The sequence below is a fragment of the Phoenix dactylifera genome, chromosome 6 (assembly GCF_051530095.1).
Source record: "Phoenix dactylifera cultivar Ajwa chromosome 6, Ajwa_hap1_PhDact_Kaust_v1.1, whole genome shotgun sequence".
Classification (NCBI taxonomy): domain Eukaryota; kingdom Viridiplantae; phylum Streptophyta; class Magnoliopsida; order Arecales; family Arecaceae; genus Phoenix; species Phoenix dactylifera.
This window is the reverse complement of record NC_143195.1, coordinates 6,790,545-6,802,861: the sequence shown is the minus strand read 5'-3', so window position 1 is coordinate 6,802,861 and position 12,317 is coordinate 6,790,545. Positions and strand designations below refer to the sequence as shown.

The window sequence follows — 12,317 nt, the reverse complement described above, 5'->3', positions numbered from 1 at the left end:
GGAGTAGTCTTAGCCTCAATGCCCAAAAAGTAGTGAAGAGGGTCTAGATCTTTCATGGTGAATTTAGTTTATAAAGAAGCAATAAGGTCATCTAATGGAATATTAAGAGTGGCAATAAGAATAATATCATCAATAAACTAGAAGAAATGCCACATATTTTTTGGTGCACTTGATAAAAAGTGAGATATCAGCTTTAGAGCTCAACCCCTAAAACCAAGCACGTGGTCCTTGTTTAACACCATAAAGAGAACGCTGTAGCCAGCAAACATAAGTGGGATGGTCTGGGTCAGTGAAACAAAGAGGTTGTTTCATATAAATATCCTCAATGGGATGCCTATACAGGAATGCATTTTTGATATCCAATTATCAAATGTCAACCTTCAGAAACTATGTGAATAGTGATAGACTTGATAACTGGGTTGAACATCTCATCATAATCAACATCCTCTTGTTGATTCAAGCCTTTAGAAACTAGACGGGCTTTATAGCACTCGATGGAGCTATTAGATCGTCTTTTGATTTTAAACACTCATTTGCATCTAATAATATTTTGTGAAGGAGAGAGTGAACTAAAAATCAGGTACCATTAGAGAGTAAGACATTATACTTATCTGCCATCGTTTCACGCCATTGAGGATCACGTTGAGCTTGAGTGAAGCAGGTGGGCTCGGTAGGGATAGTGAAAGCCACATATGCCAAAGAGATATTTTGTGCTAAAGAAACATGACTTGAGCATGCCATCCTTGGAGTGTGTAACTGACTACCAATGTGAGAAGAAAATGTCACCGATTCATGAGCAACAAGTTCTGCAGTGGCTACAGAACATAGTCACATGTCGTGGTTGGATCATTGTCATATGTTTGTAAAGAGCTAGGCTGAACTTGGGACTGAAGATGCAGATGTTTCAATGTGGGTTGATATTAACGGATTATCGGGCTCGGGTGTAAGCCATGCTAAACAAGAGGTATTAGAAGAGCTATTGGTTGACTTGGGAGTGTCACTAGAAGAGTTCTGTGAATAAAAAATACTGTCTCATCAAAGATAACATCACAAGATATGAAAATGTGTCTAGAAGAAGAATGATAACACCGGTACCGATGAAAACCTATAGGATAACCAAGAAAGACACATGGAAGAGAATGATTTTCTAATTTATTTTTATTATAGGAACGAATATAGGAAAAACATAAGGAGCTGAAAATACGAAGAAAATTATAATCTAGCTTTTTATTAAATAATTTTTTCAAGGTGAAGTAAAATGGAGTGCTCATGTGGACAAACAATTGATGAGAAAATAAGCCATTTCAAAAGCCGCATCCCAAAATTTTGAAGAAAGATTAGATCGGGCAATAAGAGCAAGACTTACTTTTATAATATGGTGATATTTGCGCTCTATAGCTCCATTTTATTGAGAGGTGTGCGAGTATGAGAAGCGATGACCAATTCTATGATCATTCAATTTTTGTTGAAACGGTTGCGATTGAAACTCATGAGCACAATTAGCTTAGAAAATTTAATTTTGCATTGTAAAATATTTTCAATATGCAACCAAAATTACAACAGACATGATAGATATTAGAACAAATTTTTAATGGATAATAGCAAGAGAAACGACTATAATCATTTAAAAAATATTTATAGTACCAATACCCAAAATGCTACGTAACAGGAGAAGGCGCCCAAATATTAGTATACACAAGTTCAAAAGGAGAAGAAGATCTAGAATGAGAGTGTGAAAAGGGTAAAAGTGAATCTTCCTTAATTGATCCCAAAGAAACTTATTGGCCAGTAAGAAATAGTAAACTTCGTCCTTAAGCATGCCCTTGAGGAGGGTTTGAGCGGAAGTGAGGTCCTTCCCACAAAAATAGTCATGGTGAAACTGAAAATAACAGAATTATCATGCGTAAGTTGAGATATAGATAAATGATTTTTGGAGATGGACATGTAAAATATTCTTAAGTTGGAAAGGATGAGTAGAAGTGTGTGAAAGAGAGTGACTAATAGCTTTTATAGCTAAACCTGAACCACCTCCTATGGTAAACTAGTCAAGACCACTGTAGTCATAGCTAATAAGAAGATTGAGCAAATCTAAAGTCATGTGACGAGAGGCACATATGTCTGTGTACCATGCTGAATCATTCACGGCAATACCATTTGCTTGAAGAAAAGCAACTTTTGCTTGATAGGATTGATTGAAGTGATGGTAACATTTTAAGGTTGTGTGCCCATATTTGTGGCAGACTTGACAACATACCTTGAGTTTAACCATCATTATTAGTAGTTGGAGGTCTTAAATCATGGCCCTTCTGGTGGTAAGATTCCTATAGAGAAAAAATAGATACTCCATCATTAAAGAAATTATGCATTGGCTGCTTGGGTCGTTGTGGCAGAGCTTGTCGTTGCCTTTTTGCACATAATTTGCAATGGGTGGAATCCCACCCATAGCTAAATGAGTTCTGAAAGTTTGGAGCGATCAGTTGGATACCATGTTGGAGAAGATGCCATGTAGTTTTTCAAAAGCAGTAGTAATCCCCATGGTAAGAAGTGTAGAGAAAATATGTTTGTACTCTGGACAAAGGCCGAACAAAATTTGATGGCGTAAATTGGCAGGTGATACCGGCCAATTAAAGGCAGCCAAGTTGTCCGATATCCTCTTTATCTCTTCCTGATAATCCTCCATAGAAAGTGAGCCCTTGTCAAGAGCATAAAAATGTATCATAAGAGTATTGTAATGTGCTTCACTTTGGACGGCATAAAGTTGTTCAAGAGCAAGCCAAATATCTTGTGCATATGGCAATCTGACGACATGAACCATCAAGGCATCGGATATGTTGTTAAGGAGCCACACCAGATTAATGTGATCATGGAAAAGCCATGACTCATAAGCCGGATTAGAAATTAGTTTCTCTATTCTTCCATCATTTGAAGTTGTGACAATCATTGGAGGTAGAGGCGAAGTCGTGCCATCTACAGGATCCCATAGTTAGTTGGATGTTAAGAGAGGTTGGATATGTGCCTCCTAGATAATAAAATTATCCTTGTTAAGTTAAACAACAACTGAAGGCAGAGTGGTAGGTATGGCATGGACTTGGAGAAGGATACCTTGGAGATAGCAAAGATTGAAAGCTCTGATACCAAATAGGAAAGAAGAATATATGGAAAAGAAAATATTGTGGTGAACTTTTTTTACGTACTTCATGAGGTAATCATCATATATATTTATAGTTGAGAATGTATAAGAGATTACAACTAGAATTATACAAAGATAAAAAGAAATAACAAATAGATATTCTTAAGATCAATTCTAAATTTATGCTATTCAAAATTCAAAATTTAGAATGCAAAATTCAAAATTTAGAATTCAAAATTCAGAATTTAAAATTTTATATTCAAAATTTAAAATTTCTAGAATCATGTATTCTTGATATGTAGCATGATATGGGGCTGAGATGAAAATACAGTCAATAGCTAGAAGCAAAGGATTTCAACCATTGGGGGTGTTGGCTTTGGAGAAGGGATCAAATGAGTAGATTCCCACAGTCCGCGGGAAAGTTGGTGGATGACAGGCGAGATGCACCTCCAAGTTGGTCTCTTTTCTGATGAGGGGTAGCAGGGGTGGTGGTGGTTCTTGGAGTTGTGTTAGGTTATTCTGTAAGAGAAAAAAAAAAGAGAAAAAATGGGGCAGAGAGCCGTCTTTCTTTCCCCTTCTCCTCCTTTTGGTGTTATTTAATTGAATTCTCATCTCCTCTCGTTATCTTGGTTCTTGGCGTAGTGTTGGATTATTCTGAAAGAGAAAAGAAGAGAAAAAGGAGGGGCAGAGAGCCGTCTTTCTTTTCCCTTCTATCCTTTTGGTCTTAATTCATTGAATTCTCATCTCCTCTTATTATCTTCTTCCACCTTCTCCTCTTCTTTCTTTAGTCCTCCTTTTCTTCCTTTCCACTGTTCCATCTCCTCGGTCTCATCCTACTTGTACAACGAATTAGAAAAAGAAAGGGGGCAAAAAAAAAAAAAAAATCTGGGGAAGATGGATCCAGTAACGGCATCATCAACACATGGCCATCATCTCCCACCTCCATTCCACACCAGAGACTTCCATCACAACTTCCACCAGCGGTTGCAGCAGCTTAAATCCGAGGAGGACCAAGGCGGACTCAATCGAGGCCAGAAGCGCGACTACGATGATAACAGCAATATCAATAACAACGGAAGCAGCAGCAGCAACGGTGATGGCAAAGAATCCTTGCCGGTAAACTTAGCCGGTGCGGATGGCGATGCCGCACGCCGGCCCAGGGGCCGGCCTTCGGGGTCCAAGAACAAGGCCAAGCCCCCGATCATCATCAACCAGGAAAGCACCAACGCCCTCAGAACCCACGTCATGGAGGTTGCCGATGGCGGCGACATAGTCGAGAGTGTGGCCAACTTCGCACGCCTCCGGCAGCGGGGTGTGTGCATACTTAGCGGCACTGGCACCGTCACCAACGTCACTCTCCAGCAGCCAGGCTCTCAGGGAGCCATCCTCACCCTCCATGGCCGTTTTGAGATCCTCTCCCTGTCAGGATCCTTCGTGCCGCCGCCCGCCCCACCTGCGGCGACCGGGCTAACGATATACTTAGCTGGTGGGCAAGGACAAGTCGTCGTCGGAGGGAGCGTCGTTGGGCCACTAACGGCATCAGGACATGTTGTTATCATGGCAGCATCGTTTTCGAATGCTGCCTATGAGAGGCTCCCTCTAGAGGAAGAAGAGTCTGCACCACCCCAAAGGCTTGTGGAGTCCCATGGATTGGTTGGCCAGGAGCAGCAGCAGCTTCTACAGGAGCCAAACCTCTTCCATGCTCTTGCGCCGAATCTTCTCAATAACGTCCAGTTGCCATCAGAGCCTTACAGTTGGACCGCCGGTGCAGGCCGGCCACCTTATTGAACTCACTAAGTTAGAGAGCTCTACTACTATTTTCTTCTTTTTCGCATGTTGTGCTAGAAATTCTTGCAGGATTTCAAGCTGAGTATCGTTCTGGTTAAGCGGAACTCATGCCCCGCCCACGCCACCCCAACCATATATATCTAATCTTTTTCGTTGATGCTTTTTTTTTTTCAAATCTTCTCTAGAGCAACTGATCTTGGTGTCGAATGAAGAAACTTGTACAAATTTATGTTTTCTCAGTGGTTTCAGTTTCACACAAAATTTCCCGATTGCGCAGTCCCAGAAGCACAGGCGGAGGAAAAAAGAGAAAGATGAGTATGTTCTCCCGTTTACTTCCGCTTCATCTCTCCGATCTGCAATTCTTCTTCATATCTGGTAATTTTTCTGCTGGTTTTGGTTTCTTTTTTCGATGTTCATATCTTCTTGATCTGGCATGTGTTGATACTCCCCAACACCCCTCTTGAAACATTTGAATTATAAAGATGCAAAAGGAGGAATGTAGGATACGAAGTAGGAAGCTTAAAAAGCCTAGGAAATCCATTTACCTGTGCTATGGGGATTTTAGTTGCTTTCAAGCAAGCCTTGGAAGCCAAGGACTAAAGCTGCATCGTTGTCTTCGCCCCCACTCCTCAGACACTGATCAGAACAGCTCATTCCACTCTCCCCTTCCAAACTCGTCATTTCTCCACCGTTTCTTATAATTTTTAGAACCACAACAATAACATCAACGTCCCCCCATCTATTAATAAAATTCTCCTTTCAATAAGAGGACAACTACTAATCATGTATGTATCATTAATTTGTTGAAACAGTGTCACTTGAGCTTCGCTTCTCTTTCTACTCGTGATTAAGTAGTTAGATGTATCACCATACTTGGTACCAGAACTTGTCAGAGTGGCAACCGTTTCCAGTGGAAGCCAGAAGCTTCAACAAAGGACTGGGATGAAGCCTAGTAGTCTTCCTCCACCAAGGGGCTGCCAATGAGAACCGCCCTACACGTCCAACTTCTTCTGAAGGAGTTCATCTAGGCAACAAGCTCCATTTAAAACGATAATGACAAGGACGTCAAAGTTCCTCTCTTCTGCCCTGAGGGATAAGGAAGCAGCAGGAGAGAAGAGATAGAGAGAGGAAGAGCCTCGTGGGAAGAGGAGTTTGCAAGTGGAGGGCAGGTAGGTATCTTTCAGTCTCCTGAAAAGAAAAGATTAAAAAGATAAGAGAGCGATTTTGGTGTGGCATGGCTAGCTATCTGTTGGCATTTGGATGTGAGACCACCCTTTCCCTGCATTTATCTCCTTTTTTCTTGCACCATGTACTCTTCTTTTGCTGTTAGTCTGACCCTAGTCAACCTCCTTAACCTCTTATAAGTAGCAAGGGTTCTTCCATCTATATCTTCCCTCAGACACCTTTCTTTCTCTCTAGGGTCAGCATGATCACATTTTCTGCAAAGAACTTCAACGAAACCGGACCGGCTACCTTTGGAGTTGGAGAGACATTTTATGCCATTGATGAACGGGTTTCTCGTTTAGAATTGGTGTTGTGCTAATCGAATTTCTTGAACTCCCCCTCCATGAATACAATTATATATACTGTTAATTGAAAGCTAATAAATTAGATAACTTCGATGCATCTAGAGTCAATATTATCGCTTGGGGCATTATATGTCGAATGATTATTTCAAAGAGAGAGCAGCCGAGATTCCATGGAAGCTATAATTTAATTTCTATTCCATGAAGTACATTCTATGATTATTGAATACATAAAAATATATGTGAATAAAAGATTCTTGGGCATTGTATACTTTGAGGCTAAAATTAGGACAGTACATGTTATTTTCCTTTGGATTACATGACTACCAAGAAGAATCGTCAATCATGTGAAGGTTTTGTTTCACTCGACAAAAGCTGCTATTACTGAAATCTATATTTAAAGCTTCTGCAGTGACATCCTAATTGTTGATCCATTCTAATTCTTCTGCAGACTATTTTAAATCTTGTTGCTAGAATCAATTATAAGTTAAATAAGTTCTTTATAATTATTACTCAAAAGGAGTTTGTATTTCTGATCGACTGAATTTTTACTATTGCTTGCTGGGTTTCATAATACTTCGGTAATATTTACTTGGACACAAATCGCAGACACCATAGGATTATGTAATGGAAAGAATAACGACAACATGTTCAAGTGCTTACTCTTTCACAGCTAATCCTTTTTGTCTGGAGTAATATATCTTTGAATGATCGGTGAAGAATAATATCTTTTACTAACATCCTCGAAATAAAAGATCAAAACTCTTACTGTCAAATGGTAAGCAATATTGTGAAAGAAGTACTGCATTTTCTTTATGCATGATTTCAAATTTCTGAAGAATTTATAATTGTTAATCTTTTCTAGTAGAAAATTTCAATAATTATTTTTTTAAGAAATTGTGTTTACTATTTTTTGCTTGTTGGTTCATAAAATTATGGCATATTACGTACTCCTAAAAAAGAGGTGACTTTTCGCTCTAATTTTTTTTCCTTTCAAATGAACCACTAGATATCCTAGAAAACTGGAACTTGCAGCATCTAAATTTAGGAAAGCAGCTGAGAAATCCATTCATCCACAATTTTTATGTATAACATTGTTACTTGCTTAAGAGAGCAGAATTACTGTAAAGCCCCCACCCCCTGCCCCCCAACACAGGAAAATATAGTAAAATAAAAGGAAGGAATTTACAGCACAGCTACTGCTGCTTCTGTTGTTGCTTTCTTAGTTCTTTGTATCTTTTCAGTTTTATAGTTTCCATAATTGACAACATAAATATACGTTACAAGATTGGTAGGACCTTTAAAAGTCAAGTTCAAAGAGGTAGCTTCATGTAATGTACGTACATCAAATGCATATTCTGATTTGTTTAGCTCATATTAGCTTTTAAGTTTTCATTCTCTATAATATTCTTGATGAAAAAGTCTCAATAAAGTAAAAAATCAAGAGAAGAAGTTGTTGGCTTGGTCCTTTCTCATGTGGGACCGACCTCATTTGAATTTTTTTTCAAAAAAAGATGACAGTTTAAAAACTGCTTAACTTGGGGATGAGGTAATCATAGAAACCGGGGAGTTTGGTTTTTTGCGAAAGATGGTGGAAAACAAAAGAAAAAATAAAAGAAGAGAAAAATATACTACTTTGTCGGATGATCGGATGGTTGATTTTCTTCAGATTCGGCTAAAATTTTAGTATATTGTTTTCGGCATTAAGAGTTATAGATTGCACGGTTTGGTTTTTTGAAAAATCTTTTATATTGATTATTTCAAGCATCAACACTTGGTAAGATTCATCCTCTATTTTGCTATTTATTGTCAAAATTTGTCTTATTGGTGAAGAATATTTTTGTTGTAGAAGTTAAGATTAAATCTTATTGATATTTGGACAGCCTCTAATTGAATTAGAGAGGATCGATCGTCATCCTATTACTCTAAATAATAGAAGTTTTTAGTTGGACCAGGTCCCGTAGTTTTTTCTTTAACATCGAAAGATTTTCTACATTAAAAAATTGTATTGCCTCTTGTATATAGATTGTTTGATTATTTTGTTTTCTAATTGATTGAATAAATTGTTGAGATTATTGTTATTTGGTGAGTGATATCCCATTTAATTACACAAAGAGGGAAAAGAAGTTTGCGGTATCATTATTTATTGATTGCATTTTTCCAACAAAAACTAGTAAAGATCCATTTGCATCTAGCGGTCAATGTTTCCCTTCCTAGGCCATATTTGAGGAGTCAAGATCGGTTTTCTTCTCCGATCTTACCCACCTTCTCTAAGAACCTTGAGGTGCCAAATGCTAGTCATGCACAAATTTGGTCATCGTGCCATCTATGACTTTGCTTATCCAGAAACTCTTTGGAAAAACTACACCCATCATTGTGGCAAAAGTGACCCTACATAATCATTGTCTCGAACCACACCATCACAAGCATCGTTGTCCACCTTGCTATATGCACTATCAAAACTCCATCTACAACAATATATCCAATCAATTGGCATATCTTATTGTACTTCTCACCTGTCACCCCTAGAGGTGCAAGCAGGCTTGTTGGCCACTATACTCATCCTCGTGTATTCTCTAGGCCTATTAGCCCCCAAGGTGCAAGCAAGCCTGTTGGCCCTTATACATTCCCTCATGTATTCTCAAGGTCTATTAGCCCTCGAGGTCCGAGCAGGTATGCTAGCCCTTATACTCGATGTCGGGTAAGAACTCTCCTCTTGTTGAAGCAATATTATTCTCCAATAAGGTGAGCTGCAATTGTTTATCGAGTGTACTACGCACTCTTTGCCGACTTCAATGACTTCGTGAAATTCTTATGCTATTTGCTCAAAAGTTATTATGGATCATCCTCTGGTTTATATTATTATAGTTTCTCTTCATCATGAGCGCCTATTCGTCTCATCTTGTCCCTAAGGATATTTTGATTTGGTGACCTCATCTCGCAGCACTCATTCGATCTTGAACACTCACGGATTCGTCTATTTAAGACTTATCTTGGCCTTCTAGTCTTGTTCTTCTAACTTCAGAAACTTGTATCTTTGGCTTAACATGATCTGACTTGGTATCTTAGAGACAACCTCTAGCCAACGTTTCGACAATAAGCAACAAATGAGGTACAAACAAAAACTTTTACTTTTCATTTAAAAAATGTGTGATTACAATAGACCAAAGATCAAGTCAAACAACTATAAGAGAAAAGTGCTTGGGCCAGCCGCGCCCTAGTCAACGACTCCGAAAGGGTCACCAGGCTGAAGAGGCCACCCTTTACCCTGTCTCATGCATGCACAGTGGTGTGAAGAAGCGAGGGAGATCTATAGAAGCCTGTTACCTGGGGCTCTATGACTTCTCATCTTCCCGGTCACTGCTTTGCATCTCCTTATCCTCCCCATCATTGCTCCACACCAGGTATTCATTATCACCGTCCGCAGTTAGCTCAAGGCAACTGAAATCCTCTTAGGAGAAGACCAATGATGCCTGGCTCTAACAATTGGCAAAGGCTTCTGCGAAGGCCTCCATTGCAGTTAGAGCTAGCCACATATGATAGCTCCCCGGTGCCTTAAATTCTTTCTATCGCCCAAAGAGCCTTTTCTTAGCCTGAGCAACCTAGAACTGGACAACCTTCAGTTCCTCCTCTACAGCAACTGCCTGGAGCATCGTTGCTTAGGTCCGGTCCTTCTAGACCACTAGCACACTTTTGAGGGATCCAACTTTGACTTCCGCCTCGGTAGCTTTCTCCTTGGTCTCCCATAAGGCTAGTCGAAGTGTCTCAACCTAGTTCCAAATTAATGCGCCGCTCCCCAGGAGAATCCATCCTCTAGGGTAAAAAAAGGGAAGGGGTCAAGGAGGAAGCTATCTACTTAGGAGGAAAAGGAGAAAAGAGAAGCGGAACTACCACCAAGCTTTTTTGTGAAGCAAACAAAGGGGCCGAATCTATGGAAATCTCCTTCAAGGTGGCAAAAAGAATGATGAAACCTTCTCAAATGTGGCAAGCCAACGGGGACATCCACCCCTTTTTATAAAGCCTTGAATGGCCAAGATTGGTTTAATCGATCGTCGCTCTGTCGGATCGACGGATACAAGTTGCACCCCTACTACACCAAATGGTTAACAATGCCTCGGAGACCAAAGTGTTTGGACTCATCGTGCGATGCAACACGACTCAACAGTTATTGTTCCCTTTAAAGCAGCACAAATGCTGACAAAATAGTTATTTCCTTTGCGTGAATAGTGTGGAGTGATTGATTAAAACCCTATTTGATTTTGATGAGATCAAAGCAATTGAGTATATTTCTTGTTTACTAATGAATTCAATTAAGTGTTTCAGTGAAAATCTTGTCTAAGTGTCTCAAGACTTGGTTCATAATTTTTGGATAAGTTAAGAAGTCAGCTTGAACCAAAGTCTGAGACTCGAGTCGACTCCAGAGTATCACGAGTCGACTCCAAGCGTATCAAGTTCACTGGCACGGGCTCGAGTCGACTCCAGATCTGTACGAGTCGACTCCGACTGAGAACAGACAGAAGAACAGAAAGCTTCAACTCAGAACCTGTCAACGAGTCGACTCCCAAAGTGCGCGAGTCGACTCCGATGTTCACCGAGTCGACTCCAGGATAGTAAGAGTCGACTCCAAGAGGAACACAAAGAAAAAGTCAGAGAGCAGTTTTCGGGTCTGAGATTCGAGTCGACTCCAGTGAAACGCGAGTCGACTCCGATGGATAGCAAGTCGACTCCAAAGAAGGTGAGAGTCGACTCTCAGAGGAACACAAGAAAAAGTAAGAGAGCAATTTTCGGACTCTGAGATTCGAGTCGACTCCCGCAATATGCGAGTCGACTCGAAGACTCCGCGACCACCAACAGACAGAAGACCAAGTTACTGCCTCTGAGATTCGAGTCGACTCCCAGACAGCTCGAGTCGACTCCAAGACAGCTTCACATCAAAAAGGCAGAAGACCAAGTTTCGGAAACTGAGAGCCGAGTCGACTCTGAGGAAGTTCGAGTCGACTCCAAGACTGGACGAGCCAAAAGATAGAGAATCGGGAGTTCGGGCTCTGAGATTCGAGTCGACTCCCAGGATAGTCGAGTCGACTCGAGTGGATCAAATTCAAAATTGGATCCACGGACTTCAGTGGATGAGCCGACTCCGAAATTGCCAAGTCAGCTCCAGAAGTTGGCGAGTCGACTCCAGGTCAAGACGAGTCGACTTCCAGTCGTGAAGGCAACTTTAATTCAAATTTGGAACAGTTGCCAAGTCGACTCCGGAAAAGCTTGAGTCGACTTCCGCTACAGCCGAGTCGACTCCTGATCGCGCGAGTCGACTCTAACCCACCAACGGACACATTGTCAGGCTGTGCAGAGTGTACAGAACGGGCAGAAAAAGCTCTCTAACGGCTAGTTTCCGTGGGGGTTGGTTTAAATAGCCACAGAATACTGTAGCAAGGCAGAGAAGAACCATTCCACTCCAACTAATCAAGCATTCAAGCTCTGCAACGTGCTCTTCAACGAAAAAGAGGAAGATCTGCATTTACTGCATCCACCTACATCTTCCCAGCAATTAAAGCCTTCTCCTCCTGTATTCAAGTCGACTACTCACTCAAGAGGAGACCAGAAGTTTAAGAAGCCATTCCTCTTCTCCAACCTAAAAGCGTTTGAGGCTTCTTAACTTCATTTATTGTTCATATTGTCTTTTATCTGCTTTTGAGAAGCTGTATTTTTCTGTTTCTTCTTTTTATTTACACATTGTATTTGCTTGGTTCAATCGGGGGATTGAATCAAGGGGATTGAGGTTGGTTGGTGAGCCGAGTGTAAAACCAACGTGTGTAAGGGTTCGATTGTGATCCCGAGAAAATAATCGGGGTGGTTCTAGTCGGTGAGCCCGG

General features: G+C 40.5%; 1 pseudogene across 1 annotated transcript; it reads left to right on the top strand.

Annotated features, from left to right (window-relative positions):
• The first annotated feature begins 3,512 nt into the window (after positions 1 to 3,512).
• Positions 3,513 to 6,544, top strand: LOC103718668 (AT-hook motif nuclear-localized protein 24 pseudogene; annotated as a pseudogene). Its single transcript, XR_015987836.2, has 2 exons — positions 3,513 to 5,293; positions 5,731 to 6,544. The product of XR_015987836.2 is annotated as an AT-hook motif nuclear-localized protein 24 pseudogene (transcript).
• Positions 6,545 to 12,317: the final 5,773 nt, after the last annotated feature.